This window comes from Cervus canadensis, chromosome 6, assembly GCF_019320065.1.
Source record: "Cervus canadensis isolate Bull #8, Minnesota chromosome 6, ASM1932006v1, whole genome shotgun sequence".
NCBI classification, from domain to species: domain Eukaryota; kingdom Metazoa; phylum Chordata; class Mammalia; order Artiodactyla; family Cervidae; genus Cervus; species Cervus canadensis.
Window position 1 is genome coordinate 30,548,427 of NC_057391.1, and position 26,506 is coordinate 30,574,932.

A 26,506-nucleotide genomic window follows, 5' to 3' on the forward strand; every position below is an offset into this window, starting at 1 on the left:
TCCTTCAAATAGAGATATTCTGTTTAATAAAGATACTTCTTTTAGTAAATTTAAAGAGAATTTTGAGGTCTTAGGACCATGTAGAGAGGGATTTGGAGGTATAGCTGAGAAGGGAGAGGATGGCCAGAGAAAACAAGATGGGACAGGGAATAAGACTAATAAATGTGTGTATATATATATATATTTGGTTTCCTGGGTATATTCTCCTGCTGCTTTGTCTCCCACTAAGACCTACAGATCTGCAGTTCTTTAGAAGTTGTCAGATAGCTCCAACTGTTTCCTGAAGTTTAAATATCACGAACTGATGGGTTCTGAGTTAAGATGGAAACATCTGTGGTTGAATGTGTCTGTAAGGAACAAGCATAACAACAGGTTGCATTTTCAGAGGGCTTTCTCTTACAATTCAAGACATTTTATAGATTTGATCTAATTATTCCTCTACAACATCTATGACATCTGGGAAGAAAGGAGGGAATGGGACAGTGAGTATTGTGGGAGTGAAGGTGTAAATACTACAGTTATTTTTTGCCTAAGGGAAATAAAACACAAAATGTTTACTAAAATGGCCTAAGTCAAGACTTAAAATATATATATATTTTTAGCTGTTCTACCCTTTTATTCAAACAAAAAGTGATGTTGAACACTAATATAAAAAAACAAAAACAAGCCCCTCCCCTGAAACAATCACTGCTGAACTGCCCTTGCCCAAACTGTCTCAAGACCTACCTGCCTAATCTTGTTCTCTAATGCACCCTATCCTGCAAACTTCCATAGAGTTCACGATTAAAGAGAAAATCACAACGTTCCGAGGTGAGGCAAAAAAGAAACTTTCAATGTAGAATATGAACCACTCTCCCAAATTCCACTCCAAACAGGAAATACAACTTCCCAAGAATGACAGAAAGCCAGATTCTGTTTCTATATGTGGTTTAGTCGCTAAGGCATGTTCCGCGTCCGACTCTTGTGACCCCATAGACTGCGGCCCTCCAGGCTCCTCTGTTGGTGGGACTTCCCAGGCAAGAATACTGGAATGGGTTGCCATTTCCTTCTCCAGGGGATCTTCCTGACCCAGGGATCGAATCCAGGTCTCCTGCATTAACCAGCAGGTTCTTTACCACTGAGCCTCCAAGGAAGCCCATGTTTCTACATGGGGGAGGGGTGCAAACTGGCTCTCCCAGGGACCATCACAACGTGTAGCCCTGCAGATCATCTTCTTAACACATTCTCCTCTGGGGAAAAATTTTATTGAAAAGCTTTTTAATGACTACCAAATGGTAGTTCTAATTTGCCAACCACAAAATTATGACTCCGGTTATCCAGGGCTTTAAATAAATAAAACTGACCTTATTGATATGACTTATTATTACCGTCTCTTACACAATCACCACAGACTCCAAAGACACCCATTTTTCTAAAGAGTACTGCAAACATCATTTTTAGAATTTCAGATTTGACAAAGGGGAACCCTACCCTTACTCCCACCCTGACTGAAACATTTGTCTCTTCTCCAGATGCTAAAGCAGCATTGGTAGTAGAAGCAAATACATGTGTGTATTTAAGGAGATATGAACTATAAATATGGTCTTGCAGGTCTGTTATGACCAAGCAGAACATGTCTTTCCATGACAGCTAAGTGATGTGACAGACTAGAACTGAGCCCATGACCTTTCTTGGTGCCAGGGGAAGAGTCGTGCCCTAGAATGAAGTGATATGATAAAAATGTGTGAAATTCTGTGGGAAAACAATCCAAGTGTCCTCACGTATACTTTTCTGTCCTATGTAATAGTATATTTAACCCTACCTGACATGTCTTCTGTATCCAGAGTACCTTTTAAATATGTATTTTAAGAAAAATACAGTAAGTTCCCTACATACAAATGAGTTCCATTCTAAGAGCATGTGTGTAAGTCCAATTTGTTCATAAGTCTAACAAAGTTAGCCTAAGTACCCAACTCATAAAATGGGCTATATAGTACTGAACTGTAGTAGGTTTATAATGCTTTTCACACAAATAATCTGTAACAAACAAACACACAAAAAATGAACAGGCAAGAAGAGTTACTGACTAGAAGAGGGAGAGGAGGTGGGAGATGGTAGAACTGAAGGATAGTCAGCAATAGGAGATGGAGGGTAAGCTGCAATTTTATTCATACCTGACATTGATGGCACTGGTCCTTGCTGGAACCAGATGGATGTTCACATCTTTGAAAGTACTCAAGTTGTAGGTTCATAAGTATGTAGGGAACTCACTGTACACCAAAGCATTGGGGTTACATTAGCTTATGTTCTTGTCTTTTGCTATTCCTATCAGTATAAAATAACAAAAAATAAAACAAAAATTCTTTGTTGATGATAATACCTTGCTTTTCTATGATTTTTGGTAAGAAGCTCAAAATGCCCTGCAGTCTAAAGTCATGCTCAAACTTAGACTGGTGTGTCACCACAGTAACATTAGAAAGGGAAGTTAGTGTGGAGAAAAGAATGAAAAGGATGAAGAGGAAGTGAGTTTGAAAGAATCAGGTGCTCAGTAATGTGTCACAGTGGCCTATTAATCAGTTGTAGATCAGCAATCAAATGTTAGAAAAGGAGACCATTATTCTCTATCTACTCAACTATATGAAGAGAATTGGGGAGGTTATGATACTTTCACAAATCACAGTCACTATGAAACAACACCCTTTTATTACAAATCAAAAAAACAAACAAAAAAAACTAGACCAGTAACTTTGCAGGTTATAGCTAACATTTGTCCTATTGTTACTGACCTGCTAAATTTTTTTTCATACCATTTCTGCTCCTCAAACCCATAACAAGTCAATAATAGAATTGGCAGCAGGTACACTAAAAGATGCTTAACATCACTAATTATTAGAAAAATGCAAATAAAACTACAGTAAAGTACCACCTCTATAAGTAGGATATAGGCAACCCTGACACAATGAGGATACTGCTTGACAATTATCAGCTCCGGTGGCCCAAATGCTCTTATATATCTGACTTCCATTCTGCCCAAGACAGAAGATCTAATTAGGTCAGTGTATTAGAGTTCTTCAGAGAAGCAGAACCAAAAGCACATGTTATAATAATATAGAAAGCTATTTATATCTGCATCTATATGTGTATATATAATATATGGATGCAGACATAAAGAGATTTATTAAAAGGAATTTATTCATGTGATTATAGAAGCTGAGAAGTTCTAGGATCTGCATCTGCAACTTAGAGAATCAGGAGAACCAGTGGTGTAATTCTGAGGATGAAGGGCCAATAGAATAAATCCTAATCTGAGGACAGAAAACAGAAGTTCCAGCTCAAACAATCAGGCAGAGAGCAAGTTCTCCCTTCCTGTGCCTTTTTGTTCTATCCAAGCCCTCAAAAAGGATGGCTTTGGAGGATGCACACCACAGGGGAAAAGAGCAATCTGCTTTACTCTGTCTACTGATGCAAATGCTAATCTCGTCTAGAAACCCTCACAAGCACACCCCAAAATAATGTCTAGCTAAATATCTGGGCACCCCATGATTCAGTCAAGTTGACAAATAAAATTAACCATCATAGTCAGTCTTTCATCATCCACAATGGCAGGCAAGTTATTGCCTTGCTGACATCCAGTCTATAGGTATTTGCACTGGGCACTACACTCTGGTCAAAGATGTGACCAAGCTAGCCGAGATGATCTGACTTGATGCACATAGCAGTGATAGGAAGAAAGATTGAAGGCCACTTTCTTCAAAAGTCCTGGCAGTTATTTTGAATTTCAATAGCTACTTTAAAATAATATCACAGACCTAATCAAAGAACTGGAAGGACATCTGCACCATAGATCTTGTGTAGCTCACACGACAGGGCATTTGAAATGGAATTATAAAACTTTGTGTGTCTGTGACCACAAAAGACATTGAATAGTGTAAAACGAAAAGTATCAGGGTGTCTGTATCTTCAGGCAGGGAAATTCCCTTTCAACACAGATTGTTCAACAGGTTGGTTTTCCAATGAAAAGTCAGAACTGAGTGCTACAGGTGAACAGAGAAAAACAGCAGATACAGAGCACTGAGCATCAGATCAAAAACACAAAACCGATTTCAAGAAACTTACAAACACAGAGAAGCCATTCCCAGGACAATAACGAGTTGGTGGTAGACATTTTACAAAATGCGTTAGATGGAAGCAAAACTTTGGAAATACAGTTAATTCATATTTCATATTTAGTAAGTTCTGACTTTGAGAAATTTCCAACTATAAAGTTAAGAAATTTCTTAATTAGAATTGAAAGTCATGAGCCAAGGAAATTATTATTTTATAGGACAGCATAGGAAATAAATGGAATCCTATACAGAAAAAGAATTCAGGACAACACAAACAAAAGTGAATATCAAAATGGAGACATTTTCTTTATGTCCATGGAGTTAAGCATTCCATCAACTTTTAAAGAAGTAAAAATAGATGATAAAGAGCAATGAGTACTTATGATTTGCATGTCTGTATTCATGATTAATTAAATCCTGTGCTAAATAGTGGGCTTCCTGGGTGGCTCAGACAGTAAAGAATGCACCTGCAATGCAGGAGACCTGGGTTCATCCCTGGGTTGGGAAGATCCCCTGGAGGAGGGCATGGCAACCCACTCCAGTATTCTTGCCTTCAGAATCCCCAGGGATGGAGGAGTCTGGTGGGCTACAGTCCATGGGGTCGCAAAGAATCAGACATGACTGAGCAACTAAGAACAGCACATTATAAATAGTGGCTCAGATGGTTCAGTGGCTACAGTTCACACAGAATCGGACACAACTAAGTGACTGAGCATATACACACATCCATTAAAACTTCTCAAATATTTCAGAGTGACTTCCAGGAAATGCCGCCTCCCAAGGCTCTCTGTAAGCCCTAGCCAGTTGGCTCTGCGGGCACTCTCTTAGAGGTTGCCGTGCCCCCACTGGTCTGTGTGTGCTGCTTCCAGACGAGATCGGGCGCGTTCAGGGTGGTATGGCCGTAGACCATGTGCTGCTTTCAAAGACTTTCAGAGAAGCTTCCCCACCGCCGCCACTCAACGTGAGCAAGCCAATGGCCATGGCTAGTGGATTGTTTCTGGTTTCACCCAGAACCATCTCATTCTCCAGGAGATGATGGCTATGGTACAAAAGCAGTGGAAAGGGTCTTCTTCACAACTGCATTCCAAACTCAGTTGCTTGGCCTAAAGCGGTCCCAGAAACCGTAGTCTTAGAAAATCTCTACTAAATAAGCACTTCAGCTACTGCCTCTAACACTCTCTATTATAATCAAAATCAACCCAAAGAATTCAGTGTGGTATTGACTTCCTCTTTCCCATCTCCAGATGCCCACCTAAACCAAATTCATCCCTCCTTTTCATTTATAGTACATGGAAAAAGAGATGACAAAAGAATATACAGGGTGAAACTTACTATCTACACCTGGCAACTGACAACCTTGCTAGCATTCACTGGAGGAATCAGCTTTATTACCTACTGAAAAATTTTGTAGGCAGGGTTTCTTCAAAATCCCCAATTAAAAACCTTCTTTTGCTCATAATTTGGAAATAAATTGGAAATAAATTGGTCATATGTTTCCCATTTTCTTTTCCCACAGCTGAGTGAACATAAAAGTTCTTTAACTCAAAATGTGGAAAGATAAAACACATTTTTCTTGAAAGATAGAAAACCCTGATGATTGCCTGATGAACTGATCTCATCAGAGATTTTTCACTATATAAGCTGAAATTAGAATATATATTTGAACATCAACCTTAACTCTCAACAAAGAAACAAGTTTAGTGCTACTTCCAAGAGATCAAGGGTTCCTAATACACCAGATATTTACCTTAAATTTAATTAGAGGTTTTCACAAGAGTATCACTTAATTTTTGTGCCTCCTTTCAATTCTGAACTGCACAAACTGAATAAATGTGGTTGATCATCTCTTCTGAAAGCAGCTATCATACCCCTATGATATATGTATCTTTCTTCTAGTTGAGAGTCAATCACATTAATAGTATTTTAATAAGGGTATATGCAAATAAGAATCACTGATCAGGATAAATTTTAACTACTCTTCAACTTACTGCAACTAGATAAGTGTGTAGAAAGTGATTAAAAGTTATACCTAGAATTTAAATATTTTACATTTTCCCTAAATTTTGTACATTAAATCCAGATGCTCAATCTTCTCCAAGTGAATAAAGTGCAATTATTTAGATTTGATGGTAGGACAAATTCTACCATTTGGAGTTGTCATTATAACAAAATGTTTTAGTGTAAAATATAATAATCTCTGTGTTTTATAATAATCTCTTGGTTTTCATTCTCAGATGTCCATTCAAATTCCACACAGTTTCTTTTCTTTCAGCTTCTCTGAACTTTTCAGATTTTAAGGTCCTAAATGTCTTACAAATACAACAATGAAATAGCATGGATAACTAGCTAAAATTGTGTTCCAAGGAAAAGAAAATCAAACTTTTAGTGTCTCTCCCCTAGCCAAAGTAAAATTTATTTCCTTGAATGAATGTATGTCTAATTTGTATTTTATGCCATATTTGATGGCAAGCTTCCAGAATATGTTTAAAAATTTTAAGCTAAGGTTTCCTGAGAACCCCTTACAAAGTAAGAGTTGTAGTTTAATAGTCAATGATAATACAAGCATAGTCTCAGGCCTTTGGCAATAACAATGAGATACCATTATTCTACAATGTATTAATTCTGAAATTTAGATAAATTTTGTATTATGAATATAACTACAAGTATAATATTTAATTTATACTTATTAACATAAGTATAATCTAATAAAAGTATACTTAATTTCACTGACTGATATTTCCTTTCAAAATATTCTAATTTCTATGTCCAGCTGTTTTTTTAAACCCACAATCCTTTAGTAAGTCCCAGAATTTTGAAGAATTTCAAGTTTACTTTTTGCTTTTCCTAACAGTGTAACTAAGGGTACAGTTGATTGTAGCTAAAACAACAATGGACTCAGAGCTCTAAACATGATTTTACAATTCATCTTAGTTTATTTTATCCTAATGTCAACCATTGTTTATTTATCATCCTGTTAGAATATACATAATTTTTTAATTAACTTAAATCCTTTTTAGAATAAGACAAAAGAAAAAGACAAAAACACACACACAAAAGCCAATTTTATGACTCTGATAACTAGGTCTGATTTCCCTTTGGTTGCAATGGATATATTAATATTTATTCATTAATTACTTGGCCAATTAGGCATTGCCTACTATAGATTAGACTAGGCAATATAAAAATGTAGAAATTTAGTTCTGTCAATGAAGCACTTTCAGTCCAGAAATATAAAATAGACATCTAAACTAACATAGTTAATGAGTTATCACAGTACTCACAGATACAATTTGGCACAAAAGACTGACTGACCAGCTTCCCAGGGCTAGGGTGTTAGGGTGAAGAAAGTATTCTAGATGGAAGTGTTTAGGAAAGAGGTGTGGCAGTTACAGTCCTGGAGAATCCTGGGACATGCATAGCAATCTCTTATGACTGGAATTTCTTAGGCAAAGGGGTATTTTTGAAAGAAAAAGCTAGGAGAGGATTGAGATCATGGCAGGCTTTACCTGCACAACCAGAGTACAAATTCTATCCCATGGGCAAAAGGAAGCCATGGAAAGAAGCAAGGGAGTGATAGAACAAACTAGTTCTGTATAAAGAGCATTCAGTAACTGTAGAAACTGGATAAAAGGCAGAGAAGTTCAAAAACTATTGCTATAGTTCTGAGAAAAGATTTGGCTCCTCCCGTTTGGGAGTGTGTTGAGAATAAAGTGGTTACTATTAAGAAAATACCTTACTTAATTCCCCCCTGAAAGTAGAAAGCAGGGCAAGATGAAAAATATATCAAAAAAAGAATCACACTAGACCATTTGATGCATTTTCTACATTTGAGCACAATAATAAAGTTACTAAGGGCCTTGATTGCCCCAGTTGAGACCTGACCAGTACTTAATTGGGGGCCAACATATGGAATGGTAAGAGCAAGCACTGGAAACAATTTGCTTATAACTCTCCCCCATAGAAACTCAAAGTCTTAATTGTACATGTGCTCAAAATTAGCTCTTTGAAAAGGTCTAAAATGAACAACTAAAAGATATTAAAAACCAGTATCTGTTCATCCAAACATTTCTAAGTGTGACCAGACATCAAGAGTGTCTTTTGCTTGCATCCATGGAAGTTTAAAAAGATATAACATCACCATCATGATGAAATAATTTTACTGAAAGAAGACATAAAGGTAATCAGTACTGGTCATCAGTACTTGTTTTTATATAAGTACTCCAGTCCACTGGCATTTTGTTGTTGTTATTCAGTTGCTTAGTCAAGCCCAACTCTTTGTGACCCCATGGACTGCAGCCTGCCTGGCTTCCCTGTCTTTCACCATCTCCTGGAGTTTGCTCAGACCCATGTCCATTGAGTCAGTGATGCCATCTAACCATCTCATCCTCAAGCACCCTCTTCTCATCTTGCCCTCAATCTTACCCAGCACTAAGGTCTTTTCCAATGAGTCAGCTCTTCACATCAGGGGGCCAAAGTATTGGAACTTCGGCTTCAGCATCAGTCCTTCCAATGGATCAGTCAGTCAGTCAGTTCAGTCGCTCAGTCATACCTGACTCTTTGTGATGCCATGGACTGCAGCATGCCAGGCCTCCCTGTCCATCACCAACTCAAACTCATGTCCATTGAGTCAGTGATGCCATCCAAACATCTCATCCTCTGTCGTCCCCTTCTCCTCCTGCCTTCAATCTTTCCCAGCATCAGGGTCTTTTCAAATGAGTCAGTTCTTCACATCAGGTAACCAAAGTATTGGTGTTTCAGCTTCAACATCAGTCCTTTCAATCAATATTCAGGGTTAATTTTCATTAGGACTGACTGGTTTGATTTCCTTGCTTTCTAACTTTCAGAATCCCAGTGGCAAAATCATAGCTACTGTTGGTATTAAGTTCTCTTGTCCCTAAGATTTTTCAATTATCATTTTATTAAACCAGTAGATGAAGCGATAGAATATGTAGTCACTTTATAGATGAATGGATAAAGAAGATGTGGTACATATATACAATGGAATACTGCTCAGCCACAAAAAATAATGAGATAATGAAATCTGCAGCAACATAGACACAACTAGAGAATATCACACTAAGGGAAGTAAGTCAGAGAGAGAAACACAAGTACCATATAATATCACAAATATGGAATCTAAAATACAGCACAAATGAACTTATCTACAAAACAGAAACAGATTCATAGGTATAGAGAACAGACTTGTGGCTGTCAAAGGGGAGGGGCACTGCAGGAGGGTTGATAGACTCAAACGATGACATTTATTTATTTATTTTTTTAATTTTTTTTATTTTTATTTATTTATTTATTTTTTTTGTCATACATTGATATGAATCAGCCATAGATTTACACGTAAGCAACAAGGTCCTACTGTATAGCACAGGTAACTATATTCAATATCCTGGGGTAAACCATAATGGAAAATATTTCTTTAAAAAGAAATGAAATGTAGCAATTAAAAGTACAGTGGGTAAGTATAACTATACCAGATAGAAATTTGTCCAAGTGGTATTGAAGATAAAAAAATTAAAGAGGCTTCATAACTGTATTTATAGTCTGATTCCTTCTAAAACAAAACAAAACCAAAATATAATATTTATATATACAGGTATGGTTTATGATGGCTATGTCTTGGAACTATAAATAAAATAAAAGTGAGATGAGAAAAAAAAAAAGAGTACGTAGTCATTTCGGCCTTAAGCATAGGAAGGAATAGTCAAAAAGTAATTTTTCTATTCCTAGATAGATTGGGGGCAACAGAATCAGTCCAGAAAAGCATGAAGAACAGATTTTGTTCTCAGTGACACTGGTGCACCCCGATTCTTAACACTAATTTCTCCATGGTTTATTTCTACTCGGTTGCCTTAGGGCAGTGTGTCCACTATCTGTGATAGCATATAGATGTGCCAACGCAAATTTATTAACTCACAAAATAGTCTACAGAGTATAAAAATGCAAAACAGCACAGATATAAATCAGGTATGGCAGCAGGCAATAATATACCCAATCTGTGAGGTGTGTATTATTTTCCTTAAGAGAAAGATTATACTCAAGGAAGATTATTTATAGTTTCCTTTTGAATGATGTTTAAAAATATTCATAAGGCCAAATTAAACTTGCATAAGTGATTCAGTGGTTTTCATTTCCACAGATATGCATTACCTTGGTTCATAAAGCTGGCTGTAGACTGTCAGGCAATTAAACCCAACGAATAAATACATAACCACTCCTTGTGTTGAAGACCAAGCCTAGCTGAGCTTCACTTGGTCTCTAACCCGGGATTATTTTATATGTGAAGATCAAGATCTTACAATGAAAAAGTTTTCTATATAAAGTCCTTCTATACATCACCTATAAAGATGTTAAATGAATAAAACAACCTTATTTCTGGCACCAAGCCTTCAGAAATAGCAGCATGAAAGCCTTAAAGTCGAAGGAGAGTTTCTATTATAGCTGGTTGCTGCTGCTACTGCTGCTAAGTCGCTTCAGTCGTGTCCGACTCTGTGCCACCCCAGAGACGGCAGCCCACCAGGCTCCCCCATCCCTGGGATTCTCCAGGCAAGAACACTGGAGTGGGTTGCCATTTCTTTCTCCAATGCATGAAAGTAAAAAGTGAAAGTGAAGTTGCTCAGTCATGTCCGACTCTTAGCGACCCCATGGACTGTAGCCTACCAGGCTCCTCCATCCATGGGATTTTCCAGGCAAGAGTACTGGAGTGGGGTGCCATTGCCTTCTCCAATTAGAGCTGGTAATGGTCCAAAATTAGAAATAATCTAAATATCCTTCTATAGAGAAGTGTACAAATATATATTAGGTATGATCTATATGCATAAGTCTGGAAAGATGTTACTGACATATTCCAAAGTAAATAAAAGCAAGTTATGCAACAATAAGGGCAGATTAACCCCGTTTTTTGTTAAAAAATGAAAAAAAAAAAGACAATTATTACTGGTTAACTCTAGTGGTTGATGTATGGAACTTCTGGTTTTTACTTTATAAACTTTTATATTGTTTGATTTTTAAAACAAGAAAGTACTATCATCATAATTTAAAAAATAACTATCAAATTCTTCTTTCTGCCTCTAAGAAATATATCTCCTCAACACAAAATCTCCCTGGTACCTTTCAGCCATTTTGGATGAGTTTAGCTCTGGGAATCCCAGCTAATACAACTCAGAATTTCTGATGACACTCAAGGGAAATGACCTCACATGACTAGGGCTTCAAAAATAATTTGCATAAGTCTCTGTGGACTAAAAATATTAACTTTCACACAGCTTTAGTGGCAAAGAAAGTCAGTAGAATTTTAAGATCTTCCTTAGACATGGTTGGATATCCCTTCATAAATCTTTCTCCAGCTACCCCTCTCTCTCTTTTATAAATGGATAAACTGGGAATGCAGAACAGACTGTAGCTTCTATAGGAGATGGAGAGTGAGCTCTGGTAACTTACAAACATTTACTCAGAGATGACCTGGTATATTTAGCTATCTTATCATGAGAATATCATTTTTAAAAGCAAATATTTTCTCCAACATATGTGTGTGTGTGTGTATGTGTGTGTGTGTGTGTGTGTGTGTGTGTGTGTGTATATATATATATATATATATTTATATATATAAAGCTAAAAGGATTTTTTTCAACTTCACAGACAACAGGATTTACCTAAACTGTTGATTAAAAAATAACCTTGGAAATATAATAGGCTTCACCTATATGCAGTGAGAGATTAATTCATGAACCTCCAAATGTTTAGATATATCAATAAAGAAAAATCTCAGTTCATTTCTAAGTGAAAAAATCTGTAAGGATTAAACATTATATAGATGCAAAGAAGCCATTTTACCCTATTTCTCATATTACAAAATGAAAACTAAGAAATTATAGAATTTTCTCAAAATCTTATAAATAAGTACATGTCAAGATATTAAAGTCTTACCTGTCTATTTCAAAATCATCTTTGCTAGAGTCATAAATGTTCTTGTTCTAAATAAGAATCCTTAAGCTATAATGAAAAGAGGAAGCCTGAGACTAAAGAAGAAGAAACAAAGAAGAAGATATATTTCTTTCTTTCTTGCAACTAGTTGGCACTCCAACAAGAGACTGTGAAATAAATCCTCAATATTATGTTCCCCTGCTCTATCACATTTTAATATTTTTGTCTCTTTGAGACTATATCCATCATACAACAACGTTTGTAGGCAAGCGTCAAAAGCTTAGCGATCACCAAATGTTTTACAAACGCAGATTTCTCTTATGCCTGTAGTGAGTGCAAAGGGTACATTACATTCTTTCCTAAATAGCTTACTAAAAATTCTCTTGGAAACCTGTCAATCTGGATATTTGCCAACATATATTTAAATAATCTCTCATGTGAGACTCATTATTTTGAAATTAAGAGTCAATTCCAAGTCAGAAATCAGAGGTCATTTCTGTAACAGACACATATATCCATTTTTAAAGGAGATAATGTGAAGAAAATCATAATTCCATTTATTAAGTTTGTAAGTCCACAAACCAGCAAATTGTTATTGATTAGTAACTTAGGGAGAAACTTATGCTGAAAACACTAATAAAGTAGGGTATTACTAGGAATCAAGGACAAAAATATTTCAAGTAAATCACCAAATTCAACTTTTTTGCTTTATAGATGAGGAAACTGAAGGCCAGGATGTATTTGATTTAACTTTTTAGGACCCTACAAAATGGTTTTACATAAATACGTATTACAACAAGTGATATCTTTTAACTTTACGTTTTTGACATTTTTCTGGAAATTTAACTTTGTTTATAATTAGAATCAATTATACTAGCAAAAAACTCAATACATGAGCCCTGAAGTCTTCTCATTACTTCTTCAACATATTGGGCTACCAGAAGGCTTTAGAAATTTAGGTCTAAAACTCTCCAGGACTGGAGAAAAAAATGTAAATCAAATGCTTATGAATGTTTATTAAAACCATCAGTGCATGTGAGGTAATCTGGTAGGAGTAAACAGAGTATAAAGTAAGCCAAGCTTCAGGCTACAACCTCCACAATTTTTAGATTGTTTAATTCATCAATTTAAAAAATGAGGATGCATCATCAATATATTGTATTTACTAACTCTAAAATTATAACTCATCTTGAGCTAATTATTTAAATATTTGGACTTCAGTGCTTATAGAATTATAGTAAGAAGTAACCTAACATACACCTAGTATATAGTAAAACTCTAATAAATGCTATTCATATACACACATATATATAACATACATATATACCATATGTATAATTTTCTAATGTAATATTTACATAATAAAACCCACATAAGAAAAAAACTTAAAACAAAGCTAAAATTAAGTATAATTTCTAATATATTACTTTCACACTCCAATAGATTATCTTGTAGAACCCGTGGAATACATGCACTTCAACTTGGAAACTATACTTTCAGAGAACTCCTATTTTGAGGAGCAAGCTAATAAAAGAAGACAAAGAGTTGGTAGTATGCTGGAGTTGACCTAAGTCAGTTGAAGACATAACTGTTCACATCTCTTCTCAATTCTGCATTCAGTGATTTTATGTTGGTAATCTGAAATGAAAGCATGGACCGTGGTGAGAGTATCTGCACCCTGGAAACCAGAAAGCATTGCACCTCAGAGGTTTGTTGTTGTTTTTTTCCCCTTCAGGGATACAGTTGTTAGACATTCACCAGCAAGTTACTGTCAGCATTTCAGATATAGGAAGAGAACAGGGTGAAGGCCTTGTGGAGTCAGAAAGTCAAAAGAGAGAGAGAGAGAGAACAAGAAAGAGTGATGGTCAAAATTGTCAGAAGCTCTTCAGGAGTCATTGGGTTTGACAAGTAGGTCATTAGTGACTTTTGGAAGAAAAAAAAAAAATAGCAGTCTCTGTAAAGTGACTGGGTGGAATCATAAAACTGTAGGATGGAGAAGGAATGTGAAACTAGGAAGAAAAAGAAGACAATGAAGGAAGCAAACACAATGCAGCCACAATCTGAAGAGAAAGTTGTATCATGGAGGTGTTGGGGGAGAAAGTGCACAAAGATGTCAAAGTTGAAGCAGGGAGTGGAACAGTGGCTGAGTGAAGCCAAGAATGGTGCTCAGAGCCACAGAAGCCACGTAGTTATGGGATGGAGAGGTGTCTGTGCTGCTGTGGAGGCGGCCATGTTCTTTGAGAGGTTAATTATAGGAAGGCAAGAGACCACTTACAGGGCACAGGCTGAGTCAAGCAAGTGGAAGTTGGAAAATTCTATAGTGTGCTAAGTCGCTTCAGTTGTGTCCGACTCTTTGCGACCCCATCGACTATAGCCTGCCAGGCCCCTCTGTTCATGGGATTTCCCAGGCAAGAATACTGGAGTGGGTTGCCATTTCCTTCTCCAGAGGATCTTCCCAACCCAGGGATCGAATCCACGTCTCATGTCTCCTGCATTTGTAGGTGGGTTCTTTACCACTAGCACCACCTGGTAAGCCCTTGGAAAATGCTATAAGGGAATGGAAATTAGGAAAACAAGAATAAAAACCTCTGAATTCTAGATTCTAACTAGGTTACAAATCAGTTGAAAGAAATATATATGATATTCCAAGACTTTTGCTTCTGCATTTTTAAAGAGGCTAGAACTTCAACAAAAGCAATGATGCTTAATCATCTGAATGTGGTAACCTAACCATTATTTCCACAGTTAAGTTCTTCTGTTTCATTTTGTTGAGAGAAAAAAATTACCCTGATGAGGTTATTTTTATGCACCAAGTTTAAACATCTGATTGGAAACCACTGAAAATTGTACATCTCATTTGTGTACTTAGCACTTACAAATTCACTCTACCTGAGAGACCGCTGAAAGCACAGGCAGAATATCGCGTTGATGCCTTTGTAACTGAGACATAATCACCCTGCACAAATACATCTGCCACTTACAGTCAAAGACAGCCTTTAATTAATTGGGTTTACAGTTTTGTTTTCCTTTTTTATTACTTCTCTTAACCTAATGTTCACTTTCCATGCCCCTAAAAGAGGAACATGTAAAGGCCAGGTGAAAAATAAACTTCCACAGGCAATATTTGCAGAGCTGTTTCTGAAAAACAGTCAAACTCTCCAGGCTCTTATATCATCATTTATTTGCACCTGTCTTTGAGCATGGGTTTTTGTGCTGCCATAAGCAATTCTTAATTTCCATCAATAACCTTTCATTTTAAGCATGGTCAATTTGTATTATGAGCATGAGAGCCGACAATTGTTCTTTTTGAAGGCTGGAGAGTGAGGACTACAACATGGGAGGATAATTTAAAGACTGGCTGAAATTCAACTATCACAGATCAAATGGAGACTGATCAGTAATCTGGGTCATTAGGATCACCTTACTAGGGAGAAGTTGTTCTCAAGTCTGATGGGACTGTTACTGGGAAAGCTTTCAAGGATGTACAGTGTCCACCTGGAGTGACTTTTGCTCTTGGTCACACCGTGTATTTGATTCATGCTGTCAGTTATCCATCTAGAGCTAATTAGACCCCTGAGAGATGCCTGCATGCATGCACACGTGCTAAGTCACTTCCGTTGCATCCGACTCTGCAACCCTATGGACTGTAGCTCACCAGGCTCCTCTGTCCATGGGATTTTCCAGGCAAGATACTGGAGTGGGTTGTCATGCCCTCCTCCAGAGGTCCTTTCTGACCCAGGGATCAAACACATGTCTTTTATGTCTCCTGCATTAGCAGGTGGATTCTTTACCACAGTGCCACCTGGGAACCCAGATAAATGCCTACTAAATGCTTATTAAAGCTGCAGGAATTACTCTGCTGCCTTCTAAGGAAAATCATGCCTGGCTTCCCAGTGTTACAACCCTAAGTAAAATGCTTAATGTGGAGGTAGGTTAGAAGAACATATTAGTTCTGAATTTCTTGCAAGAGGCTGGAAGAATTCAGATTTGGTACAAACAGAGAAGAATGTGTTCAACTGGATCTAGAGACAATATTCTATTGATTGGTTGGATACCTTTATGATTTCAAAAATGTGTATCACCTGGACTTAGTACTACTTAGAACATTGTAATAGCTGTGCTCAGAGACTCCACAAAAAATCCTGCAACAGATTTAGGCAAACATAAGCATCTTGTAATTTCAAATATAACAGCTTAATTAACAAATTATTAAAAGTTGGTTCACAAATATTTTCAGCACCTTCTATTGGTGGAATCAGTCCCTTCCAAATCATGGATATTACAAAGTCACAGGAATTTATTATGTGGATTATCCTTTCAAGACTGAGGCAAATCATACAAGAATCTCACCTACAGAGCACAGGAATTAGAATGTATTTGGCTTTGGGTAAAGTCAGGTGAGATGGTACATAACCAAGTGATCTGACACAGACTGCAAGAATGATGAAAAGTGGCAGGAAGACCTCAATCACTACCTGTGAAGAACCAAGACGATGACCATGAAGACCACCAGGGAGAAACCCAAGGCAGAAAGCAAGCAATGCCATTGGAAGCCGGGGAACGAGAAACTGGTGGTTGTGCAGAGAAAGGAAAGAGTAGGGTAAACGGATCAGATCTAAGCCAAGAATTCAGAACTCCATAAGGAACCAAAGTTTCCACTGCTGGGCATACACAGCAAGGAAACCAGAATTGAAAGAGACACGTGTACCCCAATGTTCATCGCAGCACTGTTTATAATAGCCAGGACATGGAAGCAACCTAGATGCCCACCAGCAGACAAATGGATAAGAAAGTTGTGGTACATATACACAATGGAATATTATTCAGCCATTAAAAAGAATACATATGAATCAGTTCTAATGAGGTGGATGAAACTGGAGCTTATTATACAGAGTGAAGTAAGCCAGAAAGAAAAACACCAATACAGTATACTAACACATATCTATGGAATTTAGAAAGATGGTAACGATAACCCTATATGCGAGACAGAAAAAGAGACACAGATATATAGAACAGTCTTTTGGACTCTGTGGGAGAAGGCGAGGATGGGATGATCTGAGAGAACAGCATCGAAACATGTATATTATCAAGTGTGAAACAGATCGCCAGTCCAGGTTGGATGTATGAGACAAGTGCTCAGGCCTGGTGCACTGGGATGACCCAGAGGGATGGGATGGGGTGGGAAGTGGGAGGGGGGTTCAGGATGGGGAACACATGTAAACCCATCGCTGATTCATATCAATATATGGCAAAAACCACTACAATATTGTAAAGTAATTAGCCTCCAACTAAAATAAATAAATTAAAAAAAAAAGGAATCAGAGTTTCCTTTTATGTATGGCCAGGTAAAGAGCAGTAAGTGTAGCGCAAAGATTCTAAACAATTAGAACTTTTGTCCAGCAAAATCCTGCACCATTTCACCAAGTAGGTGACCATGGCAGCTTTTGGAGTATGTTTGATTTGAGACATTGTAACCCTTAACTCAATATGCCAGCAAATTTGGAAAACTCAGCAGTGGCCACAGGACTGGAAAAGGTCAGTTTTCATTCCAATCCCAAAGAAAGGCAATGCCTAAGAATGTTCAAACTACCGCACAACTGCACTCATCTCACATGCTAGTAAAGTAATGCTCAAAATTCTCCAAGCCAGGTTTCAGCAATACGTGAACCGTGAACTTCCAGATGTTCAAGCTGGTTTTAGAAAAGGCAGAGGAACCTTAGAGATCAAATTGCCAACATCCACTGGATCATCGAAAAAGCAAGAGAGTTCCAGAAAAACATCTATTTCTGCTTTATTGACTATACCAAAGCCTTTGACTGTGTGGATCACAATAAACTGTGGAAAATTCTGAAAGAGATGGGAATACCAGACCACCTGACCTGCCTCTTGAGAAACCTGTATGCAGGTCAGGAAGCAACAGTTAGAACTGGACATGGAACAACAGACTGGTTCCTAATAGGAAAAGGAGTACGTCAATTCTGTACATTGTCACCCTGCTTATTTAACTTATATGCAGAGTACATCATGAGAAACGCTGGGCTGGAAGAACCACAAGCTGGAATCAAGATTGCTGGGAGAAATATCAATAACCTCAGATATGCAGATGTCACCACCCTTATGGCAGAAAGTGAAGAGGCACTAAAAGGCCTCAATTAAACTGAAAGAGGAGAGTGAAAAAGTTGGCTTAGAGCTCAACATTCAGAAAACTAAGATCATGGCATCTGGTCCCATCACCTCATGGGAAATAGATGGGGAAACCGTGGAAACAGTGTCAGACTTTATTTTTTGGGGCTCCAAAATCACTGTGGATGGTGATTCTAGCCATGAAATTAAAAGACGCCTACTCCTTGGAAGGAAAGTTATAACCAAACTGGATAGCATATTAAAAAGCAGAGACATTACTTTGCCAACAAAGGTCCAGATAGTCAAGGCTATGGTTTTTCCAGTGGTCATGTATGGATGTGAGAGTTGGACTGTGAAGAAAGCTGAGCACCAAAGAGTTGATGCTTTTGAACTGTGGTGTTGGAGAAGACTCTTGAGAGTCCCTTGGACTGCAAGGAGATCCAACCAGTCCATCCTAAAGGAGATCAGTCCTGGGTGTTCATTGGAAGGACTGATGCTGAAGCTGAAACTCCAATACTTTGGCCACCTCATGCGAAGAGTTGACTCATTGGAAAAGACCCTGGTGCTGGGAGGGTTTGGGGGCAGGAGGAGAAGGGGACGACAGAGGATGAGATGGCTGGATGGCATCACCGAGTCAATGGACATGAGTTTGAGTAAACTCCGGGAGTTGGTGATGGACAGGGAGGCCTGGTGTGCTGCGATTCATGGGGTCACAAAGAGTCGGACATGACTGAGCGACTGAACTGAACTGAACCCTTAACTTTCTACCTCTATTGCTACTTATGCTTAGAGTTTAAAATGAGTAGGATCCCTTATTACCTAAGGTCTTCTATCTTATTTTAAAATCTACTGCAATATTTTGAAGGACATAAAGCAGAGAGGAGTAAGAAATTACTCTGACAGATATAGAGACTGGATGTATGGATATAAGGAGGGGAAGAGGGAGTAGGAAGACTGGGAAATTGGGATTGACATATATACACTACTATGTATAAAACAGATAACTAATGAGAACCTGTGGTATAGCACAGGGAACTCTACTCAAAGCTCTATGAAACCTAAATGAGAAGAAGATCCAATAAAGAGGGGATACATGCAATGATTTCCTTTGCAGTACAGCAGAAATGAATACAACTTTGTTAAGTAACTATACTCCAGTCAAAATTAATTTGAAAAAAGAAATGTGTCTTTGGTTAATATAGCAAAAAGAAACATCTGTGTATCTCTTGGGTTTTATTCTGTACTTTTTCATTATCTTCCAATATATTTCAATATTTGATTATGACATGTCATTTCACACCTGGGATAGGAGTCATGTTAGGGTATGTCAGTAAAACTCATCTAATTATCATTTCATTTGCTATTACTATTTAAGACATTTTCACTATCGCATTTTCTATATCAGGGAACAATTTCAACATATAGGAAAACATGAATTTTGTAGGAAATGCAACTCATTAATTTTTTGATAGGATAGTTTATCATAAGTAGCCAAGTCTAAAACAGCCTATTACATCAAACATTTTTCAGAGTTTTCTAAATTTCACAAATCTAGGCAATTGATCATTTCTTAGTGTGGCCCATCATCTTTTCTCCTCCTTTTTCCTAGCAGATGAGATAAAAGAAATAACCAAGAGGCCCTGGAGTAATGTGGGTTTTAATGAGATCATGGAAAGTTCACACTGAGAAAATCCAACAGGAATGGATATTTCAGTGAGTGTGGATTTGGGTGATGAGATGGGCAGAACTGATGGAATTCTGCACACTAAGGAATCTAGGTAAGAGATAGAGAAACAATAGATGGCAACTCAGAATTCTCTCCTCACACTTGAGCTGAACCAAAGAGAGGCTGAGAGTAAAGGGCAACAGTCATCTTCCTTATTCTCCTTCACTTCTCAACCTCAAAACTTTTCACTATTGCAAAACTGAACCACACGTGAATTCAAAGAATCACTTACTTTTACCTTCTTGTAATTTCCTTCACCTTTAACATCAACCCTGCTTCTCAAATTCCCATCAAATTCATTTTGCAAATATCAATCCCAGAGTTCATCCAGATAGTTCACTTCAGTCGCTCAGTCGTGTCTGACTCTTTGCGATCCCACAAACCACAGCACGCCAGGCCTCCCTCTCCATCACCAACTCCTGGAGTTTACCCAAACTCATGTCCATTGAGTTGGTGATGCCATCCAATCATATCATCCTCTGTCCAGATAAGGAAAAGCAATTAAAAGATGTCTTTGTATTTAACTACAGTGAGTTGAAGAAATTAGAACTGTACTGAAAAAATGAGAGAAGAGGCATTAAACTTAGTCACTTTATATCATGAACTACCTAGCAAGAGAATGTATAACTAGCTACCAAAGAGTTATTTTGTCATCATTTTCATTTATTCAAAAAACAGAGAAAAGTGACTTCATTACCACAAATATTTTTCAAGTCCTTTATTTCTCCAGTTTCAAATCTTCTCACATAGTATCTTTACTGACCAATTCAGGAAACATAGAACAAGAGCTTTGACAAGCTTAGCTTCTTCGATTTTCTTAGAATCAAGTTGTCAGAACTTGCCATTGTTGAGCTAGTCTCACCTGCCCAAATACCAACTTAAATAAACTATAATCTAACAGTACCTGAAACAAAAGGAGTTTCAACCATGAGTGTTAAATAATCCCTCAAAATGTCAGATTGATGGCTATTGCTGCTTAGCCTCGTCAAACACTGAGATGTTATCATCAGCCTCCAGTTTGACTTTCAATGTACTTATCTGAGTGTGGGGGTGAGGCAGCCTAGGTTAGGGGGTGGGGGAGAGCCCTTATTTCTCAAAACAGACTCTCCTGTTCTTGCACCCTCCTTTCTCACTGAACCTGGTGGGATGTATTGAAAAAAAAAAATGAAAATGGCAGAACTTCCTTTACTATCAGGTACTCCAGAAGAAATGTAAATTTGTATCTGTCATAAAATTATGGAGAATGAATGAGTCATTAATGTTAACATATTTTTCACAAAATGTAACACTCTTTCCAAAGTAGAAACTCAATCAATATAATGCAATAAATCAAATGTGATTCAGTACAGAAAGTGACTGGTTTTCTGGTTCACTTTAAAGGGATTCAGGATAAGGCAGCAGAATAAGTTACTGCTTAACACGTTTTTCCACATTTTTCACTAAAAATAGAGAAACTCTAATTTCAGGCTCAGAACAGAATGTGTCTTATTGCGATTTCCTTGAAAATTGCTGCTTCTTATGCACCTCTGAATATATGCTCTATGTGAATTAATTACCACTGGTTTCCTTAGCTTGTAATCTAGTCACTGCAAAAAATGAAACCTGTCTCCTTTGTCTTTCCAATGGAAAAAGGAAGGTAGTGCCTATGACATTAGCATGGTGTATGGCCCTATAATCAGTGTGACACATGGAAAGTTTTTCTGTAAAACTGGGTTACATCGAACCATTATGTCTTCTGTGATTACATCTCTGAGGTCTGCGATAACATTTGCGCAGTTTCTTTTGTTTCCCCTGTTAACATTTTCATTTCAGTGTTGCTGATAATTTTCTATTATCTCTGCCTTCTTTATGTTTCTCGTGTATTTCCCTTTCAGATAGTCTCGTTGAATTAACTGAAGAATAAAACTATATAATATAGTCTTATTATAAACGGAAGAAAATGAAGATGATCTGATGAGATAAATCACTGAAGGTTAATAGCTTTTTTAAAATCAATCTTCCTTCAAAGGAAAAGGCTAAATGGCTTAGTGGATGAAACGCTAGCCTCTCACCTCTGAGACCATAGTTCAAGTCTTCACTGTGAAACCTTAAGCGACATGTTTACTGGGCAGAGATCAGTCTCTAGTGGACAAAAATCTGCACTGCATGAGTTGGAGGCCACCCAGTAACCATTGCCCCATGTACTATCGGCCCCTGGCAGTGGGACTGATGAGTTTTCATGTTTCCAGTCCATTCTGTCCCTTTGGAAATGATCCAGGTAGATGCTGACATCACTGTCAGGAAACTGCTTTCAGAGCAGCCTCTTCAAACAGCACCCGTGGTGTAAAGTCACTAGAGGCTGCTGCTTCCCAATTCTGACCTCTCAGCTTCCACCCAAATAACCTGACCTTCCCTTCCTGTAAACTGAGTGACACCTTTTCCTGTCACTTAAAAAAAAGGGGGGTAAACAAAATTAATCACTGGGCTGTTTCAGTGGATTCAACTAAGGACTCATTTCCCAGTGGGTGGTTACACATGTGGAAGGCAAACTTCAATAATTAAATATGACTATATTCAGATAAAAGAGGGAGGCAAAACAAGCATGTGTAATGTACTCATAAACATGTAGTCATGTCTGAACAGATATACAAGCTGGACCATTTGTTTTTCCACAGGGCTGGATAGTCCTCCATTACTGGCTATTTTAAGGGCTTCTGTGAGTCCATCAAAGTGTTTTTCAGTTTCTCTTTAATAGCGTGTGCTTGCTTCAGTCATGTCTGACCCGGTGCAACCCTGTGAACTGCAGCCCGCCAGGCTCCTCTGTCCATGGAATTCCCCAGGCAAGAATACTGGAGTGGGTTGCCATGCCCTCCTCCAGGTCATCTTCCCCACCCAGGGATCCAACCTGTTTCTCTCACATCTCCTGCACTGGCAGGCAGTTTCTTTTCCAATAGCGCCACCTGGGAAGCCCCCTTTGATAGTACGAGTGAGTGAAGTCACTCAGTCGTGTCCGACTCTTTGCGACCCTGTGGACTGTAGCCTACCAGGCTCCTCTGTCCATGGGATTTTCCAGGCAAGAGTGCTGGAGGGGGTTGCCATTTCCTTCTCCAGGGGATCTTCCTGACCCAGGGATCGAACCTGGATCTCCTGCATTGCAGGCAGACGCTTTACTGTCTGAGCCACGAGGTAAGTCCTCTTTGATAGTATAGTGTACTGCATTTTGGGCTTCCCAAAGATGTAACCAAACTGTTTACAGAACACACATGTGGCACAAAGAGCTGTTATTTAAGGTGACTGCAGTCAGTTGGATTTTATGAGCAGAGATGTGTATACTGAATAATCCAACTGTGGTGTCTACCTAAAATCAGCACTTCATTTCACAGTTTCATGGGAGATATATTTTCTCTCTGCTATTTTATGCATAGTGCAGTAACCCACTTGAAAATGGAAGTAATGTCTAATTTGGAATCATTTAGACAAAGGATGATATTTGCATACAATGAACTAGTAAGAAAAGTTTAAGAAGCAGAATCATGTTAAAATGTTGATGCATCCAGGACATTTCCATATTCTTCCAAAATGATTTATTAATGATTGTTGTCTACTGCTAATTCAAACCACCTGCAAATCCCTTTGTTATGATTAAAGTAAGCTTCCCCCCATCCCTAGGCTGATAGATGGCTCTGTAATTTCAGAGGAAATATGCTAAAGGTCATGAGTTAATACATCCTCTGGTACTTTCTCTTCCCATCCTTGCTTTCCCAAATGGGAAGAAAGCTGTGTTGCATTATTTCCATGTATTTGTAATGTCCATTCAAAATGAAATTAGAGAGTGCATTAGGGAGAGAGTAACTGTGTGTACACACAGCAAAATCCACACATATTTTGTATAGTCTATTACTAAAATTATACAATTGCCTTTTGAGAAATTTCATACAAAAAATCTTTCTTTAATATCACTGTCTGAATCAAGTATTATTATCCCTTTTAAAATTAAACTATCCACAAAACATGCATTTACTTTCTGCTATACAAAATGCTAATAATGCTTTTAGAATGGTCTTTAAAAAGTCTAATTATATCATTTAAAAACTGAGAGACCAAAGGGCAAGCTAAATTCTCCTAACATAAATCAGACTTTTTTTATTTCAATGACTTTAAAAACCTCAAATGCAGTAATTTTAATAGCAATGAAAGAATGAATAAGTCATAACTCCGCCTGATCACATAACTGTCTATAACTGTTATTAAATGCTCCAAAATAAGTGAACTCATTATGTTTCTGCACTGCTTTTAGCTAATCTAAGATTCTGCTCACTTAATCATGCAGAAAAGGCTTCAGTGCAGTTTTAGACCCTCAGCAAGGTCACTTCAATGCCTTTTTTTCTCTTCTATACTGATCATTTAAGAACAGCACTTTGACCTGAAACTGATGCTGTCTCATATAAGCTTGAATGTTTAACCCCCACAGAGCTGCATTTTAGACATACATTTGCACAGCCTATTGTCATATTTGCTGCAAACTGAGCTAGGTTCGCTTTTCAACAAAGAAGGAAATGCCAATCAAAATTTGTAAATGCCACATGCCCAGTGGAACTCCCTCTCATGATACCTGTGAAGACAGAATCTGTGATTTTAAAAACATACTATCCCTCTGTGAACATTTATTAAGTTTTAATTGGTTTTAAATGTGTGATTATTATGTATTTTTTACTATCTGTTTTTGTCAGACCACATGCAAACTTCATATGGATAATTTACCTAGCAAAGCAATTCATTTAGATCCAGGTTTAGGTTCTCCATGCACTGGAGGATTAACAGCATAGTACTGACCTGGGCCAGGTTCTGATTCTTTGCCAAGGAATCAAATGCCAATTTCAAACTGGAATAATATTCCTTTATACCTATTAAGCCACAATTATGAAAATAAGTATTATAGGAAGGGTCCTAACAGCTGTCCTAGAACCTGGAGAGTGTGTTTCATATGGTGAAACAAAAAGGAGTCTGCATATAAACAGAAATCAAGTGGAGCAGTGTTGAGCATAGATGAGAAGAAAAAGACAACAACTGAAAGCAAAACAGAAACAAGAAAGGGTGCGGAAGAGAGTTTAAAAAGAGAGAGGAGGAGGGAGAGAAAGAAAAAGGTAGAAGAGGGAAAGAAGAGGAAAAGATAAAGGAAAAAGGCAAGGAAGATTTTTAAGAGCCAAACAAGAGGTTTTGTTGTTTTTTTTAAAGGACGATTCATATCTGGAAAGCCAGTGAATTGAAAGAAATTTTGGTATCTTGTGAAATCTCCCTGGAGGTTCCTAAAAAGAGATGGATATCCTTTGAGTCTTGAACTTGAGGCATGGTACTGGACTGCGTGGCTTCTTTGGAGCTATTCTCTGGTGGCTGACTTCCGGAGGCAGACACTTCAATTCACTACAATCTCACCAGCTAAAAGATCAAGTGCATGACTGAGCTCACATGCCCCAACCTGACAATTTTGAGTGATCATTTTTCAGACCAGAAAACCAAGAACTGAATTCCAATCCTGAAACTTACTCATGGTGCAGTCAATATTTTTTTGTTGTATCTCTTTGAGGAGTATACACCAAGGAAACAGAAATACTAAGCAGAAATGCACACGGAATACATATTGAGACCCAGTAAGTGTGGTATAACCAGGTTCCAATCGTTTCCAACCAGGTGCATTAAATCTGTTAACTATGTCATTTTTTTCTATTTTTGCTGAAGTATAAATTGTTCACTTGGTTTGTATTAGTCTGTGGTCTAACTCTATACTGCACCACATACATTAAGCAACTGCTGTGAGTCTTGTGATACACTGTGCAAGATGCCAGGGTAGGACCATAAGAACTGGAACACGTGTCCCTGCTCTCAGGGCAGAGAGAATATACCAGAATCTAGGGCTGGGAGTCAGAACACCAGAGTTCTTTTGTTGCTTCATGTTCTGACCCCCTTGGTGCACTGAAATTCAATTCTGGCTAACCACCTAGAGTCATCACAGACCCCGTAAGTTAAGGGTTAGGTCCTCCATAAAACTGCTTCACTTCAAATACCAACCACACTTCAAAAGTCCCCAGGTCATCAGCATGCCAACCAACTGGCTACTAATTTGGGGGTTCCCTTGGTAGCTCCCTTAGGTCAATAATTCAATTCACTAGAATGACTCACAGAACCCAAGAGAGCACTACACTTATAATTTTGCTACTGAACTACAAATCAAGACCATCCAATTGAAGAGACAAACAGAGTGAGGCCCGGGAGGGTCCTGAATATAGATCTTCTGTACTATGTTCTGATGGGATGAAGGTACATCATCCATGGGTGCACCCACGGGCACATCAATGTGTGCACCAACCATGAAGCCCCACTGAGCTCCATGTCCAGAGTTTGTAATTGTGGTTTCACTACATACACTAACTGATTGAATCATTAGCCACAGCTTGAACTCAATCTCCAGCACTCTTCACCACCACAGAGGGTGGGGGGTCAGGTGATGTAAAGTGGCTCAGGAGGCTTCCCTGGTGGTTCAGTGGTAAAGAATCCATCTGCCAATATGCAGAAGACACAGGTTCAATCCCTGATCTGGGAAGATCCCACACACAGCAGAGCAACTAAGCCCGTGTGCCACAGTTATGTGCTCTGGAGCCCG